Below are 25,471 nucleotides of genomic sequence, written 5' to 3'. Positions count from 1 at the left end.
AGATTTTGTGAGTACTACACTAGTCCTGAAGGGAGAGTGGCCTGTGTACAATACAAAGGTGAAAAAGAGTCATGTTCTCCACCACCACCACCGCTCCGCCCCTGCTTATGCTCCTGCTGCTCTTACTGGCTGCTGCCTTGAAGTACTGACCAAGTGCCATGCTACCCTACCTTGGAGCCAGCTGATTATGAACTGAAACCTCCACAAACAGTGAACTAAATAAACCTTTCCCCACTTCATTTTGGGTGTCAGGTATTTTGTCCCAGCAATTAGAGAAAAGTAACCAAGGCACTTATACTAATCACAAGGGAGACTCCAGAGATCTGGGACCACGATGCACTGAAGACCTAGAAACTGGAAAATGCAGAAGCAGGTAATGGAGTAATCATGTGCTAGAACATCCCTGTAGGTTTTTCAGGAACTGAAAAAGGAGAAAAACCAAGGATCATTAAGCCACACCCCATGGGGTAAGAGGTGAAGGGTGAAAGAGGGAGAGACAGAGATGCTTCTTAGACCCTGGAAGGAGGAAGCAAAATAAAGAGAAAGGCTTATAAACTGACTGTAGTGGCACAGGTCTGTAATGCCAGCACATAGGACGCTGTTATACTCAGGGGTTGTAAGGAGAACAATTAGAATCAGGACACAGAATTTATACTATTATTTTATGATAGTCACCCAGAGTAAATGAAATCGGTCCATAGCACTAAAGTAAGACTATTCAGCCAAAGGCCTGGATCCCACAGCAGTGTCCTGCATGAGTCCAGATGAAGACCTAGAGCCCATGGCAGTGCCTCCCTCAAGTCCAACTGGAGGACTAGAGCCCAGAGAAGGACTCACGCCAGTCTGTTTTATGGACCTACACTGGGAAGGCCCAAAGGTCTCTGGTGGAAGCTAGAAAGTCTGTGCCAGCGAGTGAGGGAGCTGTGCTTGTAGGTTGTCACGCTCAAAACAGGGACCAGGTCTGCCCTGAAAAGTACCATAGCCATCCTCAGCAACATGGAGGTCCTGAGCTCCTCTGATGGTAAGAACAGTCAAATACATGCCAGAAAGTCAGAGTGACAAGTTTCCGCTGGAGATTAAATAGCACACATCCTTTCCTCAGGAGCCAGGAAGCGATGCTCAATGTAAGGACCAGAGCTCCCCCAAAGTGAACCACAGCCACTCTCACCAAGGTCCTGAGGTCCTCTGATGACAATGGTAGAACTCACACTGGGGAAGCTAGTCATGACAAGCTCCTCCAGGAGAACCAATGGCTCAAATGGCAACACTTAGAGAAACCCACAATGCCCAACTCTTCTCCGTGTCTCTGTTTATGCTGGCAGCTTTCCTCAAGTGGACCAGTCTACGCTCGGCACCATGCTGATTTAATTCAGTTGCTGTTAAATTGATCACCAGTTTTTGATCCATAACAGATGTTAAGGCAAGAGAATCACAAATTCAAGCCCCGTTTGGGCAATTTAGTGACTAAGCAAGACCCTCTCTCTCAAAAAAAAAAAAAGAGAGAGAGAGTGAGATGCAAAGGCCCTGGGTTCAATGCTAAGAAAGACAGAGAGAGAGAGACAGAGACAAAGACAGAGACAGAGACAGAGACAGAGACAGAGACAGAGACAGAGAAACAGAAGAGAAGAAAGTGCTGATTCTGTTGTCTAATTCTGTTGTTTGATTCTGATTCTGTTGTCACTAAACAAACTGTCACAAGTAATTTCAAATCCAGATCAGGTGAAATTCTCATAGAGATTCTCATGGAGAAATGCAAAATAAATTCTTAACTCAGGAAATTTAATTGAACAAAGCATGCTAATATTTGTTTTCCTTTTTTTCTGAGTCTTGAAATACAATAGTCTGAGGTTTTTTCCTTTTACCATCATTTACATGTATTTTCAGTTTACCAAATTTGGTTGGTGCTGAACATGTCTCTAGGATTTTATTCCTTTTCTTTCATAAATTGTAAATATTCATCAGTGTATTAATGTTCTGGCTTTTTAAAAAAAGAAAACTATTGAAAGTGAGAAATTTCTTTAAATGATTTTTTTAGTAACAGAAAAACTCACATTACTTTGAAATCTAGTATCATATAGTATTCACCTCTTACTGAGAAAGAACATCCTCCTTGTTGAATATACTCTGTGCTTTCCTCATTTTAGATATAATTTAGAGGCTAGTTAGTGTCTCTCTGCTGAAATGAAAATAATGACCACTTCCCAGTATGTCTGCAAACAGAGCATCTGACGTCCAGTGTTGCAAGGGGCTGAAAGAAGTGCTCAGTGTGCAAAGAAGTCAGTGTATGGAGCCTAAAATTTGCAACGTATAAGTAAACACAGCCTCCAGAAATATTAAAACCAATTACCATTCCCAGAAAAAGTCCTTAGTTCATTTTGTATCTGACATTTCCATTAAATTCAACACTGTTTACTTTAATATGAGAATAGCATCCTCATTTTTTGGCTCCTCATTCCAGGATGAGATGTTTAAAAGTGGTATCTTTTCAAACTTAAATCCCTACCACTTGGTATTGCCGAGAATATAGGGGCACAGTTGAGAGATTGGTCCACTTGATATTAAATTAAAATGCATGTATCTCATTCTCCCCTGCAAAATTAATATAAGGCTGTCAGGATACACAAATATCTCTTTTGAAGATAGTAAAATAATTAGTATCCATACACTTATTTTTGCAATAAAATGAAGAATCACTGTTCACAAACATTTACAGCTATAGAACTCAAAGAGAATGTGATTGTCTGAGGAAAGGCGAGCTTTCAATCTGTGGTGCCATATGGGTGTCACTGAGAGGGAGCAGGGACTTGGGCTGCAAAGCTGTCAGGCGTTGAGAGCATATGGAATTGGCCTGTTTGGGGCCACAGACTGTCGGCGGTGCTTCCTATTTTTTTCACAGTTGTGTAACATATTGCCACTGTCTATGAGAGCATAACTTAATAGCCAATTTGAATTCCATTGTAGTTAAATTGATGTTATCCTGTTAGTAAACCAGCTTATACCACATAATCCAGTCCAGAGATTACTTTTGCTGTAGTTTCAACACAAAGCAAATATTTCGTGAAGAATGGAAACAATTCATATTCACAGGTTATTTCTGAGCTTTTCCTTTCTTTTTTATTATTTTGTCCTCTAAGACAGAATGTGGTATATTTCATCAGCAGAATGAAAATGGCAATGACAGTGTGGCATACAAACTAGAACAAGAAAAGTAGCAGAAAACAAAATCAATGTAAATGCTGCTTTTGTAGAAAAAGAGAGCAGTGGGATTATCATTTTAAAAATTAGCATCTTCTCTATAGTAGTTATCCAGTTTTGTCAAGAAATTTTCAGAAATAAAATAACAAATACACATTTTACTTAACTATTAGTGTGCTATTGACTTTAAGCTAGTGGCACTGATCATAATTTTGAATTTCAGCCCTTTTTGGTATAACTTCCTAGAATTTTAGTAAAGTGGCTCCCGAAAAATAATGCTAAAGTATTAGTTATATTTTTCAGTACATGGCTTCTTTATGTGAAAGGAAATGTGAACTTAGAGGAGAGAACAGTTCTATACATGCATTTCATTAATATAAATATCCTTTTAGTGCCGTAAGAATTAACTTCTCTTAGAATTCATGTAATAACATTTACAACAGGAAAGGAACATACCTTGCTACCAAAAATGAATTTGTCTAATGCCTAATGGTAATTGATTAAGCAGAAAAATTCATTTGTCGGTATGAGAAGATTTTTTTCTCCTGATTATTTCGTTTTCCCCTTTTATATTGGACTTCTTTAAAAGGAAATCTAACAGGAATGGTTGGGCAAGCTGGTGTACTAGTAGCTACAAATAGCAGCACAAGTCAAAGTAATCTATAGCCTGGCACTCTGATTCATTTACTAAATATGGTGGTGAGCAATGTTAGGTACATTCTTCTGACACCTTTCCCTGTTGACAAGGAGCTGGGTAGCTTCAGTAAAGAAAGTGCATAGCGAACTATTGTTAGCATCTGTCAGGAAACGTGATGAGTGGCCCTGAAATAGAGCATCTTATCATCCAAATTTCTCAGTAGCCTTAATAAAGAGTAGTTGGAGTGGAGCTAACCGTAATTAATGTGACAGCCCAGCTCACTATGAAAGTGGAACTTTGCAGAGAGGCCAGAAGATGGATTTGAGTGGATAAGGTTGAAAGTAGTTGTAAGTTGATCTAGCATTTTGTATTTAATTAATCAATTCCTAAGTCTATTTTTTAAAAAAAGCTCTAGTGAACAGTCAGGTATAAAGTAGAGATTGAGTGATACAAGCAACAAATAATTGTTAATATTGATAAGTTATGCTACAAGGGTTACCTAATTTCACAGATGAGGGTAACACAAAATGAGACAACCAGTGCAGAATGTTTATTGTAAAGGAATATTATGATCTTACCGAGTTTCTTAATGTCTTTCATATTGATTTTTCTCTAATGTGTGAGATAAGCCTGTATCAAGCCAATTAATACTTGCATAAGGCCCAAACACATTCAAACCATAATTTGGTATGAAGCATATAACACAAAGAATGTATCATATAATAAATTAACAAGTTCCATCTATCTGGCATGCACAAATATATATCTTCGTAGTCTTTTTAAAGAAAAGGCCATTGCAACTCAGCAGTAAGCAAGGGCTTCAAGAGTCATTAAAAATCACTGCATTCCACAGGAACGGTGTGGATGCATTGAGCTAAGCCTGTAAAAGTTAGCTGTGCCTGTGAAAGGACCTCGATCCACCACCAAATGCTCTGTGAATCTCATTGTTGGCGAATGTCTCCAGTAGGATCATGATTACTGTGAAGCATGTCAGTTGCGCCCCTGAAAAGGCACAATTTGTTCTTCTAATATTGTGAAAAATCTATTAAAGATGAAAAAGCAGTCAGATGAGTAGACAATTATATGAGAACAGAGGTGGAAACCTGGCATATTGTATTAATTCTCTGCTCTCTAATGGACCCTATCTGTGACTCAAATACATTCTTTCCAAAGTATTTACAGAACCATTAAAAAAAATAAACAGATATTTTTATACCAAGGTCTTATCCAACCCATAATGCACAATATCTGAGTGTAATATAGTGCCAAGTATTCAGTGGCCTACAATAATTCTTGGACATGAGGACAAAGGCAATCCACTAGAAAGTCCTCATAGCAAAACATCTTCTGCCCTCTGGAATGCATCAGAGACCATTAGAGTAGACAAAGTATTAGCCATTGACTGAGAAAGTGTGGTCCCTGACTGACCAAGGACCGTAACCTGAGAGTACTTCCCTCTTCCAAAATACATGGATAGTGTCTACTGCAGAAATATGTGGAAGGAGCTACACTGCACAGTAAAACACACACACATGCACACACGCATGCATGCTCACGCTTGCACACACACATAAAAAGAGAGAGACAGAAAGATAGAGACAGGGACATAAGAGACAATGAGAAAGAACTGTAAATACAATAGTATATCTGTTGTGTGTTGTCCTCAGTTTGTACTGAAGGGGTACAACCTTGAAGTTTCAAAAAGAAATTACCTCTTCCATACGACAGCAAATATAGGAGATATTAAATAAGAAACAGCAAGATGTTTAAATCAATGAATAACCATCCTAAGGGGTAGGGGAGGCAGTTCATTTAGTTCATTTCAGGACATCCAAATGTGACCTTGTCAACTCTTGCAATCCCAGTCAGTTTTATGCCTCATTTAATCATAAAATGTAAAATGTAAAATTGTCTCCTTCCAGTAAGATTGACTTAATAAAAGTCTTCATTACTGTACTAGAGCCTTCTTCATTGATACTAAAATTTTTCTCCTAGGCTTACATGATAGTTTCTAATCACAGACTCCTTCTCTTTTCTTTAAAAAAAAAAAAAAAATCTTTGGCTCCACATGACCGGCTGTTAAGACAGCAACACTTAAATCTGACTTTTTTTTTTTTTGACAGAGTTAGAAATTCTCTTCCAGGCAATGTAGTGATTCCTTAATGCTTATGTGAAAATTATCAACTGCTTCCCATTTCGCAGGAAAATTTCATAATCCTGTGCACCAGTCCGCCACTGGTTCAACAAAAACATTTAGTCTTTGTTTCAGTGATGTTCTCCACATGCCTGGATTTCATTGTTGTTTTCCTTTGGTGGTAGTAGAGATTGAACCCAGGCTTCTTAAGCTATGTCCCCAGCCCTGTCCCATCTTTTATTTTTGAGACTGGGTCCCCTTAGTCACTAAGTTGTTCGAGCTGAGCTCAAACTTGCAATACTCTTGCCTCAGCCTCCCAGAAGGCCGGTGTTGTAGGTGTGTACCTCCATGCCCACTTAGAGTTGCTGTTTTATAGAAAAAGGGTGCAGAAATCTGAGGTCAATTTAGGTAACTGTTTTAAAACTTCCAGTTATGAACAAATGCTTTTCTGTACCCTCTGTACCAATAACATGGATATCTAGAGCTCAGAATAAGGGTACAGAATCTGAGGCCAATTTAGGTAACTTTTTTTTGTTTTCATTTTGTTGGTATTGGGGTTCAAATTCACAACCTTGTGCTTAGCAGGCAAGTGCTTGAGACACTGAGCTAAATTTCCAGCCCTAGGTAACTGCTTTGAAACTTCCAATGATGAACATTTTTTTGTCTTTGCCCTCAATACCTATAACATGGATATGTAAAGCTTACATACACAGATTTTTTTCATGAGAATTTAGACCCTTACCATATTTGATTGAATATTTTATTAACTTAAAATCTTTTCATATATCTATATAATTGTACTATTTAAGAAAAGAACAAATAGCTGTTGCTTTTTGTAAAAACAAATCTGACATGATTCTCAGTATTTAAATCACTCATGCATAATAAAATGGCTCATGAGAATATTTTGCTTAATAGTGTCTTACAATTAGCGGTGTGCCTGATTCTTCCCCCATGAAATGGCTTCACTGCCTGGTTTTGCAGCCCTCCCAAGCCTGGTCTGGAAGTAGGAAGACAAGCACACAGGTGGTGAGGGCTCCGGAGAGGGTAAATTAATATGGCTCCTTGCTTGTCCTCTTCCTCAGTGTTAGAGGTGGAGCCCAGCGCAGATACCACTCCCTGCAGCGAGAGGAAGTGGAATCTTAGAGAGGTGTGTCTGAGCCTGCTGGAGGGGGAGGGTGACTGCATGGTGGGGACGCAGTGCCAGTGAGGCTGAGGACTCACCAGAGTGACAAGAAGGGCATCTGTGTTGGGGTGGAGATGGGCAAATGGGGTGGTAGCAATGGAAAACTAACTATGTACAGGGGTAGATCAAAATAACAAATACAGAAGAGGCAAATGAGAGCCAAAAGATTAAAAATACAGAAAGATATAAAACTGAACATATCCCAAAGTGTCAGATTAGAGTTAGAGATATTAGTGTGAACTCATGATTTCTAAGACAGAGACAAAGAGAGGCAGAGGGAGATACAGAAAGAGAGGGGGAGAGAGAGAGAGAATTGGTTAATTATCTGTATTAATAAATTATACATGGTTGTAACTCTGTGTGTGTGCATCTGTCCACTGAGAAGCCCGGGGTGTACTAATGTCCCCAAGATACTGAACATATCTGTACCTCAGTTTTGTTTCCAAATAGCATTCTCCCCTTCCTTGGGCAAATGGCTGGCTCTGGACCAAGACTGGGAAGTCCACAGTGAACCTGGACACGGTCATGCAGAAGTGAAAGAAAATGTTTACAAAGCAATAGTGTCATGTGAAGGGGCCCAGATGCCAGATTGCTTTTCTTGATTTTTTTCTCTTCAAGAGAGAACTAGATATCCTGGCTTCCCAGGGAAAAAAATCACATTGAGTTTACAAGACACTTCAGGTGATTTACTAGAGGATTACATGGTCTTCTTTTAAGCACCTTAGTAGTTTTAAAGCTTTCTTTATATAACTTTTACACTTAGTTTTAAATTCATTCATAGATATTTTACCTTTTTGTTTTGTTTTACTTGTTTTGTTGCTATAAATGGTATAGTTATATCTGTTACATTTACTATATTTTCTCGTTATTATTTATACATAGTACAGCTATGTCCCATGTATTTTTTAATCTTATTGAATTTGCTTATTCATAATGGATTTTGGTTATTAACTATAAAATCTGCAAAGAGTACCAATAATTCTTTCAGTACCGATACCTTTTATTTTTCTGGTTTTACACCATTGCTGTTATTTCAATAACAATTTTTCTTACATCGACAGGTAAAATTTTATGTACAAACCATATATAAAATTATGTTTTGAAGTCTTGGCACTGTGGTGCATGCTTGTAATCCTGGCACCTAGGAGGCTAAGCCAGGTGGATCACTACAACTTGAAGGCTAGTCTGAGCTACATGAGGCCAGTTTAGACTGCATAGTGACAACTTGTCTCAAAAAGCAAACAAAAGACTATGTTTTGAAAAAAAAAAAATACATATAGTGACTAAATCTAGTTAATTAAAATATATCACCTTACATATTCTGTGTAACTGTGAGAATGTTACATCTACTCTGTTAGCATTAACCAAAAATGTATACTTAATTATAATCACCATGTATATCATACAGTAGATCTCTTGAACTCATTCCTCCTATTTCACTGAAATTTTGTATCCTTTGACCAAGGCCTCCCCAACCACCTCTTCAAAATTCCAGCTTCTCGAAACCACCATTCTACTCTCTACTTCTACAGAACAACTTTTTAAAATAACACATCGATAACAATTTGAATACATTTAAAAGTTAACATCCTTGTTTTGTTCTAGACTTTGAGGCCTCGTGGTGCGTGCTTCTGGAAAGCTGGGCAGGAGCACAATGAGGTTAAGCCCAACCAGACTGATTCTGGAAAATCTTTTTTTTTTTTTTTTTTTTTTTTTTTAATGGGTACTGGGGATTGAACTCACGACCCTGCACTTACAAGCTGCTGAGCTAAATCCCCAACCCCATGATTTTGGAAAATCTTGTTTCAGGATTTTAAAACATTTAAAAGTGCTGGAGATTAGTTCAATTGGGAAGGCTCTGGGTTCAAGCCCTAATACTGCAAGAGAGAGAGAGTTGGAGAGAGAGACAGAGAGAGAGAAAGAACAAGAAGAGGAAGAGGACAGGACAGGAGAGGAGAGGAGAGGAGAGGAGAGGAGAAGAGAGGAAGAGAGGATGAAAATAAAAAAGACAAAGAGGGATAGAGGAAGAAAAGAAAAGATTTTGTCATACTATCACTAGCCTAATGATGGCTTAAGGAAAGTATAAGCTCTTACCTCACCAGTGGTTTTAACCATCAAAATAAACATTAACTTTTATCAAAACGTCTCTTCTGCTAGCTTCTGTAAATGTTATATAATATTTTCCTTATAACTTTGATTATATACTACTACAAATACTGATTTGTCCCTTTTTAAATTTTTTTCATGCATGATTCAGGAAATGAATGATATATTTTTATTTAATAATGATATCTCTTTCCTTGTCGTGTGCTACTACTTTAGTATTTACTTGAAGATTTTGTAATATTTCCAATAATTATCTAGTTTGGAACTAATTATCTGGTTTGAACTATTTTATGACGTTTTGGTGTCACTGTATGTTAGAACTATTTTTCTTTTTAAAAAAAGATTTTGGAAGCTTCCTTTTCAATAAGGGTTTAAGTAAAATGGAATAAGAAAATAATATTTTCATAGAATGTTAAATTAATTCACTTCTAAAACCACCTTGGTATGATAGACTTTCAGTTAATCTACTAATAACTTTGGCCACATTATTCATTGTTATATTGCTGTGTTTTCTGTCTCATATGGAATCAATTTAGTAGATTTCATTTTTCTTGACTAAGTACATATTGATGCCATTAATCTAACGCTAAATTTAGGAAAGATGGACTTTAGGGAAATGTGATGATTTTAATGTTAGGTGTGTTCAGTTTTTGATGTTTATGGGACATCAAAATAGAAACAAATGTCCAATAAGAAAACAGAAAATATGTCTTAGAGATATTTATAAGTGCTATGAGCTGAAAGGAGCCCCTGCATGGCTGTGTTCTTACCAAGCACACCCAGGACAAAAAAAGAAACAAACAAACGAAACAAAGAGAAATCTCCACTGCTGGAGCCCTGGGGACTCTCACACTTAGGAGAGTGGGAAGAGGCGTCCAGGGACCTGCATGATGGGAGAGGCAGAAGAGCTTGTGAGAAGCAAGGGATCCGGATTTCACTGTGCTTCAGACAATACCGTGGGCAATCCTGAACAGGAAGGATCAGGCTTCACACATAGGAGTCACCAGTAGTGACCGTAGCAGAAGCAACTACAATGGGTGTTTGAGACAACCCCGGGGTGCCTATGAAGTGAATGCAGGCTGAAGATCCCAAGTGGCAAGAATAGCAGGCTTATCAAAAGCTTGACAGGGGGGCTGGGGATTTAGCTCAGCGGCATAAGCGCCTGCCTTGCAAGCAGGCAATTGTGAGTTTGATCCCTGGTACCGATAAAAAAAGAAGAAGACCAAAAAAAAATTTTTTTTTTAATGCTTGATAGGGAAAAGAAGGGTTCTAGGAATCTGAGGAATTTTCGAAGCCATTTCTCAACCGAAGACAAGTGACATTTGGACCATCTTTTCCCCTCTTCTTTGTGTCTAAAAATATAGGTTGAGAAACAAAACATTTTTCACCTTATCGGCATCTTCTAGAGAGTTGGTGATCATAAAGAGCACTTAGAGCAGCCTCTTTACTAGTGCTTTTAAAGGACAAGAACAGTAGGACAAGTGGAGACCAAAGGCAGGTGCAACAAAATGGTACCTCCTGCACAGGGCGGGGCAAGCCAGAGGCAGAGCCTTGTGGAAGAGGAAACAGAAGAGAGACAAGGAAAACACTGCATTTCTGAGACTGCCAGTGAGACAAAAGGGGAATAAAAACCAAGAAAGACTCAAGGCAGGATTCTGGGAAATACTTACATATGCGAAAACCATATTCATGTAGAGGTTAGGTAGCTGAGAAATACAAAAAGAAACTTAAGATGCAAATTAGACTTTGATGGTTTAGGAAAATAGAGTCCAGTTACTTCAAGGATCCTTCAACAAACACCATCTACTTACCCGCTAGTCACTCTAGCATGCGCGCGCGCGCGCTTACACACACACACACACTCCCAGGTGGGGAGAGAGAAAACCAATTTTATAATACTAGGAGATGCTGTTATGCTTGGAAACATTGCTACATGTTCCCTTCATTTGCAGTCCAATTTATATTAATTACTTATATGTAGGGAACCATTTTCCAAGAACAAAACTAGCTATTATTTAAGGGTTTGCTATCATTAACTTGCATTATAACTGTACTATATTCAGTTTGCTTACTTTCATCTTGCATTGTTTCATTAAAGCCTTCATTAATCCATATAAATGCCTCGGGACTTCATATGTGCATTCTTTTTTTTTTTTTTTTTTTTTTTTCTGTACCAAAAATCAAATTCAGCACCTTGCACTTGCCAGGCAAGTGCTGTGTGAGGCTGAGCTATATCCAAAGCCCAATGTGCACTCTCTTAAATGAGCTACGCTCCTCAGTTTTTGCTAATAAATTTGGTTCTGAATTCCCAAGAAGATAGAAATTCTCACAGGACTACCACATCTTGCCATTAAAAAAAGAAGTAAAAAAATTTTTTAAAACTAACATGTACCTCATCCTCTTTACCTCTTGGTGCTTGCAAGATCAAGGCTCAGACTATTTCTTCTTTAGTGGCAATCTTTGAACATGTCTATTATCTGTGGTTCTCACTGGGGACAAATTTTCCCTGCCCAGGTCACTGGGAAATATTTGGAGACACTTTTATCGCAACTCGGAAATGGTGTGTAAGTACTGATGTGTGTAGATCAGGAACATTACCTGATATCCTACATTGCATGAATAACCCATGACAAAGACTCATGCTGGCACCAAATAGCCGCACTACCTGCCCTGGGGTGAAACTAAATTCTTGCCCAGGATTCTAATCCATGTAATACACCACTGACTCCCAGATTTGCACATTCAGACTTCATTTCTAAATTTCTAATTTTCATGCCCAACTGTCTGCTCTGCTCAATACCATGAGTTACTAAAAGTGACCTGCACAAATCCTTAATTAAACCCTAAAGTTCACTCTTTGGTCATTTCCCTCTCAGCCAGTACCATCAGTTATTCAGGCCAAAAACCTAAAGATCATTTTATATCCTTCTTAATCCTTATAAGATACAACCTATGTATCGGTAAGTTCTGCTGGTCCTAATTTCAAAACATAACCTCATGCCGGTCATGTCCCATTAATCCAGAGTGTTATCTTCCAAAACCTCCTCTTCTTAACTTCTCTGTCCTGTCTTACTCCCTCTCCCCCTCCTGTAATCTTTTATCTGCAATGGCCTCATAGCTCCTCTTCTTGCTTCCACTACTAATTCTCAAAGGACATATTCCCTGCACAATACCCAAGGTGATCTTTTCAGTAAATAAATCGCATCTTGCTATTTTCTTCTTAAATATATCCAATGGCTTCTCATTGCACAAAGAATAAAAACTCTGCTACGTCTTGCACAGTGGTATCTGCCTCTGTCCACCATCACAACCTTGCCACCTTTGCTCTCATGTCACCCAGTGCCACCTTTCCATTCTGAATATGCCTTGGAAGCACCAAGGTGACTTCATATCCAAGGCCTTCACAAGTTCCATTCTCTGCCTGGAGCATGCCTCCACCAGCATGCAGAGGGTGTGCAACATGGTCCGGATCTGTCCAACACCTTTCCCCACAAAAGCCTTCCCTGAGCAACCTGTGCAAAGACTTCATCCCCTCCTCCCCACGGCATTCCATATACTACCTTTGTTTTGCTTCCCAAAACATACCACTATTTGAATTTAAATCATCTTCAATGAGCTCCGTACTCTCTCTTCTCCGCAATGCGAGCACCATTCCAGGGCAGGATACCATGTTTTCTCTGCCACCCAGATGCCCAAAATTTAGAACAGAATTGCACGGAGGAACTCATGGTGTAGGTGGAGTCAATTATGCATCTTCTGCTACAGACTGAGTCAGTAAGGGGGACTGAAGTAGGGGGTGAAGGAAGGAACAGGGTGCTCCATCATAACTGTAGTGAGCTTTTACACACTGTCTCCTCTATCCAGGACTGTGGTCGGTGCCCAGTTCGCATGCATCCTGGCATCCTGGGACATTGGGAGGAGGATTTAATGCTAAATTGGCACAAGCAGAGCTAAGATTAGACTCATGCTATGCCTCCCCCACCCAATAGAGAATAAGAACAGAGTGGGGTGTAGGATTGAAAGCCAAGGAAAAGATAGTGTATATAGAAATGCACAGAAAGCCAGAGGTTTTGCCATAATATGTTATAAATTAAATTGAGTAAGAAGAGTACAGGCTAATACTTAAAAAATTAAAGGCCAATTTTTGAAATTTCTAGATATTTGTAACTTGGAAATGTTCATACCTTAAGTGATATTGCTTAAAAAAATATCTGTGGAAGTCAGATGTTGATGATTATTTTTATATGCTACCAAAAGGATATGCAATGTTGGATGAAGACCCAAAGTTGAACAGTGGTCACAGTGAGGATTTTGCCTTCACCTACAGGCATGGATCAGTATCAAAGGAAAGAGCCCGGGACCCACATCTGGGGGCTCACACGATGAGGCTATTAAAGAGTTGGAAGACTATTTTCTAATCAATCACTCTCAGATCTGCTAAATCTGTTTATACACATGAAAATCCAGACAAGCCACATTCTAGTCATGCAGTAACATTTGGATACAGTTCAGGAGACACTGAATCCAGAGCCTGGGGGAACGTTTTTCCTAAATAAATCAAGTTGTTGAGCTGATCAAATTATGATCTGATGTATGTAAACTGATAAGTAATTTTTAAATGGTCAATGTAAAATGCATGATTAATTGAAAATTCAAGAAAACTGACCCACTATAAAAATTATTTTGGTATGTAAATGTTTATCTTGAAGAATTAGGTGTGAATTCTCAGGGATTAAAGGTCCTTTATAATCTCAGGCAGTCAGTCAACTATATCACCGAACGTGCTCTGAGGGCACAAACCAGCAACACATATCAGAAGGATATGTGAACAAAAAGCATTGCACAAAAATCACCTCTGCAAGCATTATTGTATATAGGTTTACAGCTGTGGGAAGTGAAACTTGTAGCCATCCTACAAGAGCTGAGGCATTTGTCCAGTCAGCTATAGAAAAATCTAAGAAATTCGAACCACTGAGAAATAATGTAGACTCTGCAGAAACAGACATTGACATAGAAGGAAAGTAAACGAGACTGTAATACTATTTGACTTCATGTATAGAATAATCTTGCATTAAGTAATTACTAGTAAAACTTTCTAAAGCATTTAATATATATGGTATATGTGTATCATATATAAGGGTAAAAGAGATAAAAGAAATTAAGAATAAATCAAAGTATTAATTATAAAAATGTAAGTGTTCCATTGAGAAAACATTTTCTGAGTGCCTGCGTACTTCCAGACTGTGTGCTAGGCTCAGGGCAGGGCAATGTGGGAGTTAGAGGATTCCCAAACCCGTTGGCACATGCCTGTAGTTCCAGTGCTCTAGAAGGAGAAGGGAAATGGATCAAGAGTTCAGGCCCAGTCTGGACCACGTATGAACTTAGCAAAACTATCTCAAAATAAAGGATTAAAAAGGACTGGGGATATAGGTTCATGTGAAGGCTCTAGTTTCAATCTGCTGTATTGCCAAAGAAGAAGAAGATGATGCCGATGATGATGATGATGGACAACGATGATGAAGAGGAAGAAGAAGAAGAAAGAGGAGGAGGAAGAAAGGAAGGAAAGGGAGAGAGAAGAAGGAAGGAAGGAAGGAAGGAAGGAAGGAAGGAAGGAAAGAAGGAATCAAAAGAAAAATAAAAGTGTCCCACCTACAGAAGCTTGCAGCCTGAAGCAGGTAGATGGCTCCAGTTGCAGAGGGATTTACAAGGAAAAAGTAAATACGGTAAGAGAGGAAGCCTAGGTAAAGGGTTAAGGAGCAACTTAAGTTTGAAAGAAGGATCAAGGAAAAGGGTGTGATCAGAAAAGCCTTGGGAATCTGGGGGAAGGGGACTGTTCTTCACTGGCTTTTGTTTATGGTGGGCTTTGGACTGGCTAAGAAAAACAGAGAGAGATTTTCCAGAAGTGAGAAAGGGGAGATATGTACTGTAAGGAACATGTCTTTATAACTAAATTGGCTTTCTAAAGAGTAGATGAAAAATAAAACAGAAGCAGGGGGACTGTGATAGGTTCCTAGAAATGGGCTCTTGATTTGGAGATTTTTGTGAAAAAAAAAAGCACCTCTAAAGCTGAGAATGAAAGACTTATCAAAGTTCCCATGATGTTCTTCTCAGAAACAAAAATAGTGAAGGCACTCTTAAGCAAAAAGAGCAAAGCTAAAGGCATTGTACTTTCTGACTTGAACATGTATTACAGAGATACAGAATCCAAAAAGATACAGTACTGGCATAAAAACAGACTTATGGACCCATGAGACTGAAGAAAGAGCCCAGAAATAAACCTGCAGACTGATGATTAATTGATCTTCATCAAAACTATCAAAAACATGCAATAGAAAAAGGACAATCTCTTCCATAAACAGTGTTTGGAAAACTGGGTATCCACATTTATAGAATGAAACTGGAGCCTATGTTATGCCATAGATAACAATAAACTCAAAAGACATAAATGTAAGACTGAAAATTATAAAACTGCCAGAAGAAAACATAAAGGAAAGCTTCATAATATTAGTATGGTAGCAATTTTTGGGATATAACCTCCAAAGTACAGGCAATAGAAGTAAAAATAGATGAGTAAGATTGCATCTAACTAAAAAGCTCTGCACAGCAAAAGAAATAATAAAAAATAAGATATACTGTGGAATTAGATTAAATATTTATAAAACATGCATGTAATAAGGAATTCAGACAACTCAAAAGAAAACAAAAACTAAAAATAGACAAAAGATCAGAATAAACATACCTCAAAAAAGACATAAAATGATCAATAGGTGTACACAAATTATTTAACATCAGTAATCATCAGGGCAACGCAAATTAAAACCACCATTGTCACCTCTTGTTCAAATGGCTATTATCAAACAGGTAAAAGATAACAAGTGTTGATGAGGATGTGGAAAAAAGGGAACCCTTGTTAGTGGTTCCCTTTTGGGGGTTAGTAGTACAGCCATTGTGGGAAAATAGTATTATGGGAAATAATATGAGATTTTTCAGAAAATTAAGAATAGAACTACCATATGATGCAACAATCCCATTTAGGGGTTAAATATCCAAAGGAAATGAAATCAGAATATTAAAGTGATTCTTCACACCCGTGTTCACTACAGCACTAGTCACAGAACCCTAAACATGAAATCAAAATAAATGTCAATGGACAGATAAGAATGGATAAAGAAAATGTGGTAAACATACGCAAGGGAATACTAATTGGCCATGAAAAATGGGGAAAACTGTTGCAAAACATGGAGAAACCATAAAGACACGGTTTTAAATGAAAGAAATGGGAAGATACTGCATGATCCACTTAGGTGTGGAATCTCAGAATCCAACTTTCAAAAGCAGAGAGTTGAATAGTGACTACCCAGGGCATCTGTTGGACTGAGGGGCAGTGGGAGATGTTGTTTTAGAGGTATGAAGTTTCGGTGAGACAGGATAAAGAAGTTCTGGAGTTCTCTCGCACAGCAGGGTGACTATGATTGACAGTAACGTATACTTGAAAGTCATCAAGAGCGTGGAGCTTACATTTTCTCACCACAAACACAGAGATAGACCTGTTGATTAACTTGATTCAATCATCACAATGCATATATTTATTAAATATATTATTATCTGCTATATATGTATACAGTTTTTATTAGTCAGTTATACCTTAATAAATCTGTAGGAAAAAATCAGAATGAAAGAAACAGAACTAGGTAAGTGAGGTGGCCATCTGCACAGTGATAAAGAGGTGGCCTGTGTACCAGCAGCCCATGCTTCTGTGGAGGAAAGGAGTAAACTCAGTATGGCAGTTGCCATCTGACACGGGAGAGGGAAGCACCCTGAGAGGGCCCAGCCTTCAGGAGGTTCCACTCTGACTGTGGAGGGTGAGTGGAACCTCAGCTCTTCAGAGGAACCTGAGCTCTGAAGAGGTTCTGGGCGGTAACAGGCTCCAGCCTCCACAGAATCATGTGATGTATAGTGATCAATCCTAATTGGAAAATGTTTGCTTTGATTTAAATAACTTATTGGATTCAAATCATGGCAAGCCATGCAAGATTCATGCTAATTTTTTGCAACAAGTAAAACCATGACTTCCTGCTCCTATAATGAGTTAGAAGTTGAAGATGTACCAAATATATATAGTGTCAGGATAAGAAGAGAGTGAGGCATTCTCACTGGCGTGCCATTCTGCACAGGCGAGCAGATGCTGTCAGCCCACCCGTCATTGCAGGGCGTGCACTGAGCTGTTAGCAGTAGCAGAAATAGCTTTGCCCTACTGAAACCACATGCTTTAGCACCTAGGTCCTCAAACATATTTGCTTTTACACCCAGGGCATCCTGTGCATTTGCAAGTTGATTGGCTGAGATGGATCAGCCAATCATGTGAACTGCTGCCCTACAGGCAAATTAAGCCCACAACTTCAGCACTGTCCACCCAACTGTGCCACCAAATTGACACAACCAGCCATAGATTGCAATAAGAAAATAAGACAAATGCAACTAAGCTAATATGACATAGCTAAGTTGGAAAAAAATAATTTTATCTTAGAAAAATAGCACACTAAGTTTTTCAAAATTAACTTATGTTTAAAATGATTCAGAGAGGTAGTAATTGCAAAAGATAAAGATGTACAATGAGCATCAAAGCAAGCAAGAGTCCATCCATAGTTTGAAAATGTAACAAAATGGCTATAAGGACAAATAAGAATTATTTACTATTCCTAAGGGCTAATTAAAGTAACAAAGCTAAACATATCAACAAAAAACTGTGCTCACCCAGGACTTGACTAGCTGTCCAAGCAATGAATTCTTCAAGTGAGAACAAGTCAAAAGACTTTCAGAATCCAAACATGCAGCCAGAGTCCCTGAGCCTATCAGGTGTTTTTAATCCATTCAGGAAAATCATTAAAACGTATTATGCTTATGGTGGCAGATAAACTCTGAAAATGCTTCTTCAAGTAGACTCGTCTTTAAGACATAGAAATGTAATAAATGTAGCCACAGGAGGGTCTCTAGTATATGGTAAAAGATTAAGATTTGTTGTTAATTAATCAATTGATTTAACATGGAAGTTTGTGGTTAGTTTTTGACAAATGGATTAAGTGCATCAGTTCACTGACATCATGGTATTTGTAGGAAAATGATTTTATACTGAAGAATTCCCTTGTATGGAAAAAATATAATCATTTCTTAATAGTCATGGTGTGAACTGGGGAATTACATAAACAAACATAATCATTTTTATAAAAATTTCATCATAAACTAAGGAAATCTTTAGTTAGAGTAATAAATTAGAATAAATGCAGATTGGAATAATTATCTGGCAGTTGAGCCCATAGTTGGACATAACAGGTGTTAGAGGTCATGGAATGATCTAATCATATTTTTTCTCATTCTAAACAGAAAATCCCCTAAAATTAAGTTTTCTAAATGACTAATTTACTTTTGCTCTAAAACTTAACATAGGAGAGGAATAGCTAATTCTGAAGAAATAGAATCTCCTTCTGATGTTGTGTTCATACAAATAGTAGATATTTCACTGCATTAAAGAGTGCTGAATTCCATATCTCCTTGAAAGGGCACTAATTCTCCTGCTTCTCTACACACTCTGCTGACACCTGCTGATCTGCGTGCCAGATCATCATTTTAGGGTTTAAATTGGCCATATGTGTAGCCTCCAGTGTCAGTGTTGTCCAGCCCCAGCTAATGACCTGGGACTGTCATTTTCTTCCCATTAATTCTGTGCCCTTTCCTCCCAGTACTGGGATTGAGTCCAGGGCCTCGACAAAGGACCACACCACCTCAGCTTATTGTTGTTGTTGTTGTTTATTTATTTATTTACTGGAGAAAGAGTTGTCCTGGACTGGGCTCAAATTTTCCATCCTGCCCCCTCAGCCTCCCAGAGTTCTGCGATTATAGGACTGAGCCCCCACACTCCACATAACTACTTAAGAGTAACCCCACAGCTGTCAAATGGTGTTAGAAGAGAAGCACACAGAGTTTTAGGAGACAACTTCTCTCCAAAGATATTTGGCACAGCGAAGAACTCTTGTGAGCAAGAGGGAAAGGTGGATGATTAGGTTTCCCTGCTGAGGACCAAGGGACTCCACTGGCCTCTGCTTCTTCATCAGTAAGAACCCAGACCTCCTCTAGCTGATCTGAGAGGCCAGTTTCAGGTCCAGCATTTTCCAGCACACGCCTGTAATTTAGAACTCAATTCAGTTTTGACCCAGAAGTGAAACTACTCAACAGTTCGCTCTGGGAATTAGAATAAATAATAAAAATGGCAAAGGTGATCCTGATGTGGTAGACACCCTCCACAGCTGCAGCAGAGAGGACTCTGGGCAAGGCCTGGTGTCACAGGCCTATAATCCCTGCACTCCAGAGACTGAGGCACGAGGATCACTTTGAATTAGAGGCCAGCTTTAGTTAAGTAGTGAGCTTGAGGCCAGCCTGAACTACATACTGAAATCCTGTCCAAGAAAGAAAGGATTCCTGAAATTCCCTGTTCTTCCAGATAGATTCTTGGAAGCAAGTTGTCCTAGAGTAAAGGTCTTTGCAAAGAATTCCTGTAATTGTGTCACGTGTTACATTTTTAAAGGAATTTTGCAGTTATAAATTTTCTTTACTATACTGTACTTCTTCAAGGTAGCATTTAATAATCAACTTTTAATCTCCTCACAACCATACAAATAGAGCCTAAGAGAAATGATTGGAAGTGATGTCCAAGTCCTCTGATATATTTCTTTGGAAATATTCTCATTCTCAGAAGGTTTTAGCATCTATATGGTAGAGATTTGCTTTTAATTTTCTAGAATTTTCTTACTATCTCCAATGGAATCTTTAAAATTTGGTTTCCTTTTAAAATTCTGCCCTTGGCAAGCCAACTTATAGTTGAATTGATGTTTTTATTATTGTCAAATGTCATTTATAAGAGAAAGGCTTGGAGAAAACCTGCAGGCTTTCTGTTTTCCTACAAGTTATTTGTTATATGGTTGATCTCCAAGCACTTGCTTATCTGAAGATGTGTGTCTGTATCAGGAAAACAATGCCTGGAACAAACTTTGGAGTTATGATGGAATACCCTACGTACATAAAGTCCTGTGCAAATGTCAGGGCTTAATAATGTTAGAATGGAACAACTGATCTCCCATCACCTGAACAAGCACATCAAGTTCCTTCAAATCAAATTCTAGTTTTACCTCCAAATGGGTTTCCTAATTGACACTGCCTTCTCCATTCTTTCTAGTGCTGTGTTGAGCCAAACTTCCTTCAGGTTCACTCTGACTTTCTTAAAACTTTATTTCTTCATCTTCACACTTTTCTGATTTCCTCCTCCTATCGGAAAATTAATGTTTGTGACAGGAGAAACTAAGTTGAATCTTTTCTATGTATTCTAAGCATACATTTTTTTTTAGCATAGGGTATTTTTCAAATACTCTAAGTATTTATCTGTAGATTAATTAAAGAAGATCTTGTCTTACATAGATAAAAAATGAACTTCCACTCAGTTGCTAGGTCTGGCTGAAGTAGGATGGTTGTGTTGCGCAGGATTCTAAATCTTTACGCATGCTCACAAATAAAGGGGCATGATTCATTAGATAAACATGCATAAAAACAGAGAAAGTAGTAAGAGCAGAGAGAGAGAATGGCCAGTATTTACCATCTCTCTTCAAGAGGGTATTAAATAGTTGATGGATTCACAAATCAAGGGTTTATGAGACACATAATGAATAGACATCTCTTTTAATTAGCACAGTGAATTTCATCAGCCCTGTATATATGACATCCGTTGTCTAGTTGGTAGGGATTTTTGGGCATTGGGGCTGGTTCAACCTTCATCTCTCTAGTCTGACAATATCATTTTGGGTCACATGATCATTTTATAAAATTGTGTTGTGATTGCCTACATCCTCATTTGCATTAACTTTATTTTCTTGGTAGACACAATCTCATAAATAAATGTCTATCCCAATAGATATTTTATATATTTTTCTACATTGTAGTTTGACTACAAATTAAATAGTGAAAAATCTGGGCCTCATTTATTTTTTTTCTTTTACTTGAACAAAACAAAAATGCTCAACTTTTGTTTAAAATGAGCATAATGTGGACAGTAACATTATTCAAAATATAATAATTCCTTTTGAAGATAAACTGAGTTGGAGTGTCCCTTTTTGTCACCCTGTTGCTGTCTCTAAAGCCACATTTCTGTTCTTCGAAGATAGGTGGTATGAAAAGAAATTGAAGCGCCATAAATTACACCAGTGTAAGGTCACAAATTAATCACTTTATAACCTATTTTCTCTTGAAAACTCTTTCTTTACAAAAATGCTGACACAAATAGCTCGCACTATGGAACTTAATAGGTTATTACTGCACGTTCCACTCGGTATTCTGAACCAAGTCATTAGGGAAAGCTCAGAGCTGCCAGATGCCATTGTCTGCTGGACATCAATGCGAAGATGCTTTACTTATCTTTTCAAGTGTTATTTACTCCCATCGCAACACATATGCATCTTACATGTAGATAAAACCCCCGGGGCTTGCCATTGATCACCCAAATAAAGAGCGTGCATTAAAGAATGACTGGGGAAAGTGATTTTACCCAACTTTTTATGAGAAATTGAAATTTTATTTCCTTTTTGGTTAACTGAAAAAGAAAATGTCTGCTGATGATGTGGAAGAGTATCAGAATTAATTTTTCTACACAATTCAAATTATGATCAAAATTTCATATCCCTATTATCTAAGAATATATTTTATTATACCTTGAATGAAGTATTTCCCAAAAATCAATAAACATTTTTGTGTGTGATAGGAAAAAGAGAGTAATGGAGAGCTTTTGTTTCCACATGTAACTTTTACATACAATAGGAAAGAATTAAATCCAGTGGATTCCAAAACTCACAACTCACTTCTTATATAGGGACAGATTCTGGTTTTAGTTTGCATCTGTAGCAACTCTTGATGCGACCTTGGGGCTATACTTTTTAAGTGTTATATTTGGGGAGACTGTTTGAATAGCAGGGCAAACAAAATCTGGAGCAGTTTGGAAGGATCTTTGTAAATAGCTGGAATAATGGAGGAAAGAATGGCTGACTCTCTTCTGTTGAAGGCCTGAGGAAGACACCCTCTCATGTTGGTGGCCATCCTGGGCATCTAGCCAGGTGCCTACTGGGGTCCAAGACAGAGAAACAGCACCTTTAGCTCCCTACCAAGAGCACTTTTATCCTCTTTGTACAATTTTTCCTCTTGCACTGTGGATAGCTCTTGAGTTCTACTGACTTTAATCATATTTTTTCTCTATATTATAGAATAGAATGCTTAGATTTCCCAGGAAATTTTGCTCATGTAACTCCAGAGATATCACTTCTGTATTCCTTTCTGTCACTCTCTCTTCTTTGTCCTTCACACTTGAGTTAATCCATCTGGTCCTTCAGCATCACTTTCTCTGTGTGATCAGCAAATATTGTTTTCATTGTCTGTGCCCATAAAAGCAAGGTTTTCTAGAAGCAAAATGGTATTTATCTGTGCTTGTATTCTCAACTGACCTGATGGTCAGCACTTAGCAATAATAGATAAATACTTACTAAATAAACTGAAAGATTTTCATATTTTAATTCCAAATAGTATCTCCTAGATAAGTTACCTTAATTGAGGTACTTATTCTTTTTGAACAGTGATGATGAACTTTCAAAGACTGAGTACCCAACCTGCAGCCTAATACCCACATATTTATCACAGTGCCGACACTGCAATTGAAGCTGACTATAGAGACTTTAGTTTAGAAAAAAACAGCTCATACATTAACATCTTTTGTCTTAAAAGAAGCAAACAATATTTGTGCCACAGGTTTGCCATCACTGTATCTGAATTCTTTTCCATATATAAAATGAAGCTAATAAGACCTTTTATGTGGATTTTTTTGTGACAAAAAAAACATGATTGAGATTTGTAGTAGACACGATATAACTTTTTTCTAAGCCTTCAACTGAAGAAAACTATCAAAACTTAGTTCTTAGTGTTCAACTGGCCTACCCCTGGCATATGCTCCAGAGAGGCATTGCTTTCTAAAATGAGCCTTCTTTTCTAGTTGTCTTCTCAAGTTACCTTCTAGTGAGTTCATTTACCAACTTAAGTTGCCTTTCTAGTCAGATATTATAAGGGACTACAATATCTGGACTTGAGCTTGACTGCTAACCTCTCTTCAGAAACATGTTCAGCCATCAGCTCTATTGAGATCACGTCAGAGACTCCCTTGTTACAACTTTTGCTTTTCTACCCTAAGATGATCATCTCTCCCTGTAATCCTTGGACTTCTCAACATTGCCAAATGATGAGGCAACAGACAGCTACTCATCCCCCACTTCTGCACCCACCCTCGCCCGCCCACACACTCACACTCACATACTCAGGTACACCATACTCACTACCACCTGGAGTGTGCTTTCAAGAGTGTGAGTAGTACAGTTTTGCAAAATTCAGAGCTTGTTGCCTGGGGATTTAGCTCAGTGGTGTAAGCACCTGCCTGGCAAGGGTAAGGTTGTGAGTTTAATCCCCAGTACCACTACCAAAAATAGTGTCAAATGCCCAGCTGTGTCTGCTGGGTGGGACCCCAGTGAGAGAACTGAGGAGACATGTCTGGGAGGAGGCCAAGAAGACACATTAAGGAATGTTTAGAGAAAGGGCAAAATATTTTTTTAAAGATTTACCAACAATTTGACTATTCAAGGTACAAACTCCCTACTCAGCTCCCCACGACAGCTTCCACAAAAATCCAACTAGTTCATGTTCTTTTGTTACTGAATTTAGGGTTCTGTAAATACAGGGTGGGATGAAAAGCAACACACTCAAGCTGCTTTTCTGTCCACGACTGTGGCTTCAATGCCTGCAACATGCTAGCTTATGATCTGCCTTCCTGTGATGCCATGCTTGCCAGCCACCAGGGACTGGGAGACTGAACCTAACTTCCCCTGTGAACTGCATTCTCAGTTGGTTCCAAACACCACTCTTTCTTGTTTTTCTTCCAGTTTTGTTTTTAGGCATATAGAAAATGGGGCTTCTGAGCCTTGTGTTCATTACCCACTTACCATGGGTCCTCATGGGTGGCACCTTGTTGAGGAAGAGATACCTGGTATTTGACAAACAAATTCATGTCCCCAGTGCCAACTCCACTATCCCTGCCATATGAGTGACTTTCAGCAAGTTTCTGCCATGATTTGAGCTATTGCCCTAGATTTTCTTCATAGAATACAAGTTTGGATGTTCTGTTATTCATTTGCTATGGGATATTCACCTTCTAGAAACATTTGTCATGACAGCTGCTTGAAATTTTGTTTAAAAAAAAGAAAGAAAAAATAAAAAACATTTAATTTTTCTTAGTCTATTTGATATATTTTTCTGGCAATCTTTCTCCAATTCTTAAATTATATACAGAATTGATGTTTGATATTTTTAGGGGGTTTTTTTTAGTGCAAGATAAAATTTTATATGCCATGTAAATTTCATTAACTCAGAGGGAAGAAAAAAGATAAAAATTATTGTTGCACCAACACACTGCAGAAGTTTAATTTATATTTATTATGCACTCTCATTGGGGAAAAATTCTGTAGTATATCTGTTTCTTTAACATATTTTTAACAAAATCTCACTTTTTCTCCTCAAGCTTTATTAGACTTACATATCAAAACCGGAAAAGATGACAGGATAGACTGCAAGGAAAACTATTAACATTTATGATTATTCCAACTTTCAACAGATGTGTGTCTGAGTGTATTGTGTGTGATATACTGTCCACCCCTAACCACTGGACCTGGCCATATCTGGGTAATATAGCCAGTCCTCCAGGGGATCGATTCATGAGGCTCTATTCAAAAGAGGACATGGATGTGGTGACTTGGGTTGCTAGATAAAGGGAAAAGAGATAGAAGTCCAAGACAGTCACAGTGTCACAGTGTCACCCCAAACCGGGCCAGGTCTGGCGAAGTAGATAGCCATTAAGTTTGGTACGGTGGATATGCAAAAATAATGAGGTTTTAGAACATAAGTTATGTACCTACATTATTCACTCAGAGAAAGGGAAAAAGCTGAATTATAGCCATCAGTTACCAGCTAAAAAGCCATGTAAAGTGGGTATCTATGAGGTTAAAAAAAAAAAAAAGCTAGGTGAATTACATACCATATATAAGACCAAAGGATAGAGACCGTGGGAGCAGAAATCAGTCCTGTTAGA

General features: G+C 38.2%; 1 protein-coding gene and 1 long non-coding RNA gene across 3 annotated transcripts in view; one reads left to right on the top strand and one right to left on the bottom strand.

Moving 5' to 3' along the window:
* The window catches only part of LOC134472166 (uncharacterized), an 84,132-nt gene extending 80,347 nt beyond the window's left edge, over positions 1-3,785 (bottom strand). Inside the window, exon 1 of the long non-coding RNA XR_010042049.1 lies at positions 3,652-3,785. This is a non-coding gene — a long non-coding RNA (uncharacterized LOC134472166). The remainder of the gene's footprint in view (positions 1-3,651) is intronic.
* Pacrg (parkin coregulated) overlaps positions 1-25,471 on the top strand; it is a 503,840-nt gene that overhangs the window by 408,234 nt on the left and 70,135 nt on the right. The window lies entirely within an intron of this gene.

This window comes from Cavia porcellus, unplaced genomic scaffold (genome assembly GCF_034190915.1).
Source record: "Cavia porcellus strain 051 isolate PalLab524CR breed Dunkin Hartley unplaced genomic scaffold, mCavPor4.1 scaffold_22, whole genome shotgun sequence".
In the NCBI taxonomy this organism is placed as follows: Eukaryota; Metazoa; Chordata; class Mammalia; order Rodentia; family Caviidae; genus Cavia; species Cavia porcellus.
Note: the sequence above shows the minus strand (reverse complement) of the source record. Positions and strands in the feature narration are given on the sequence as shown.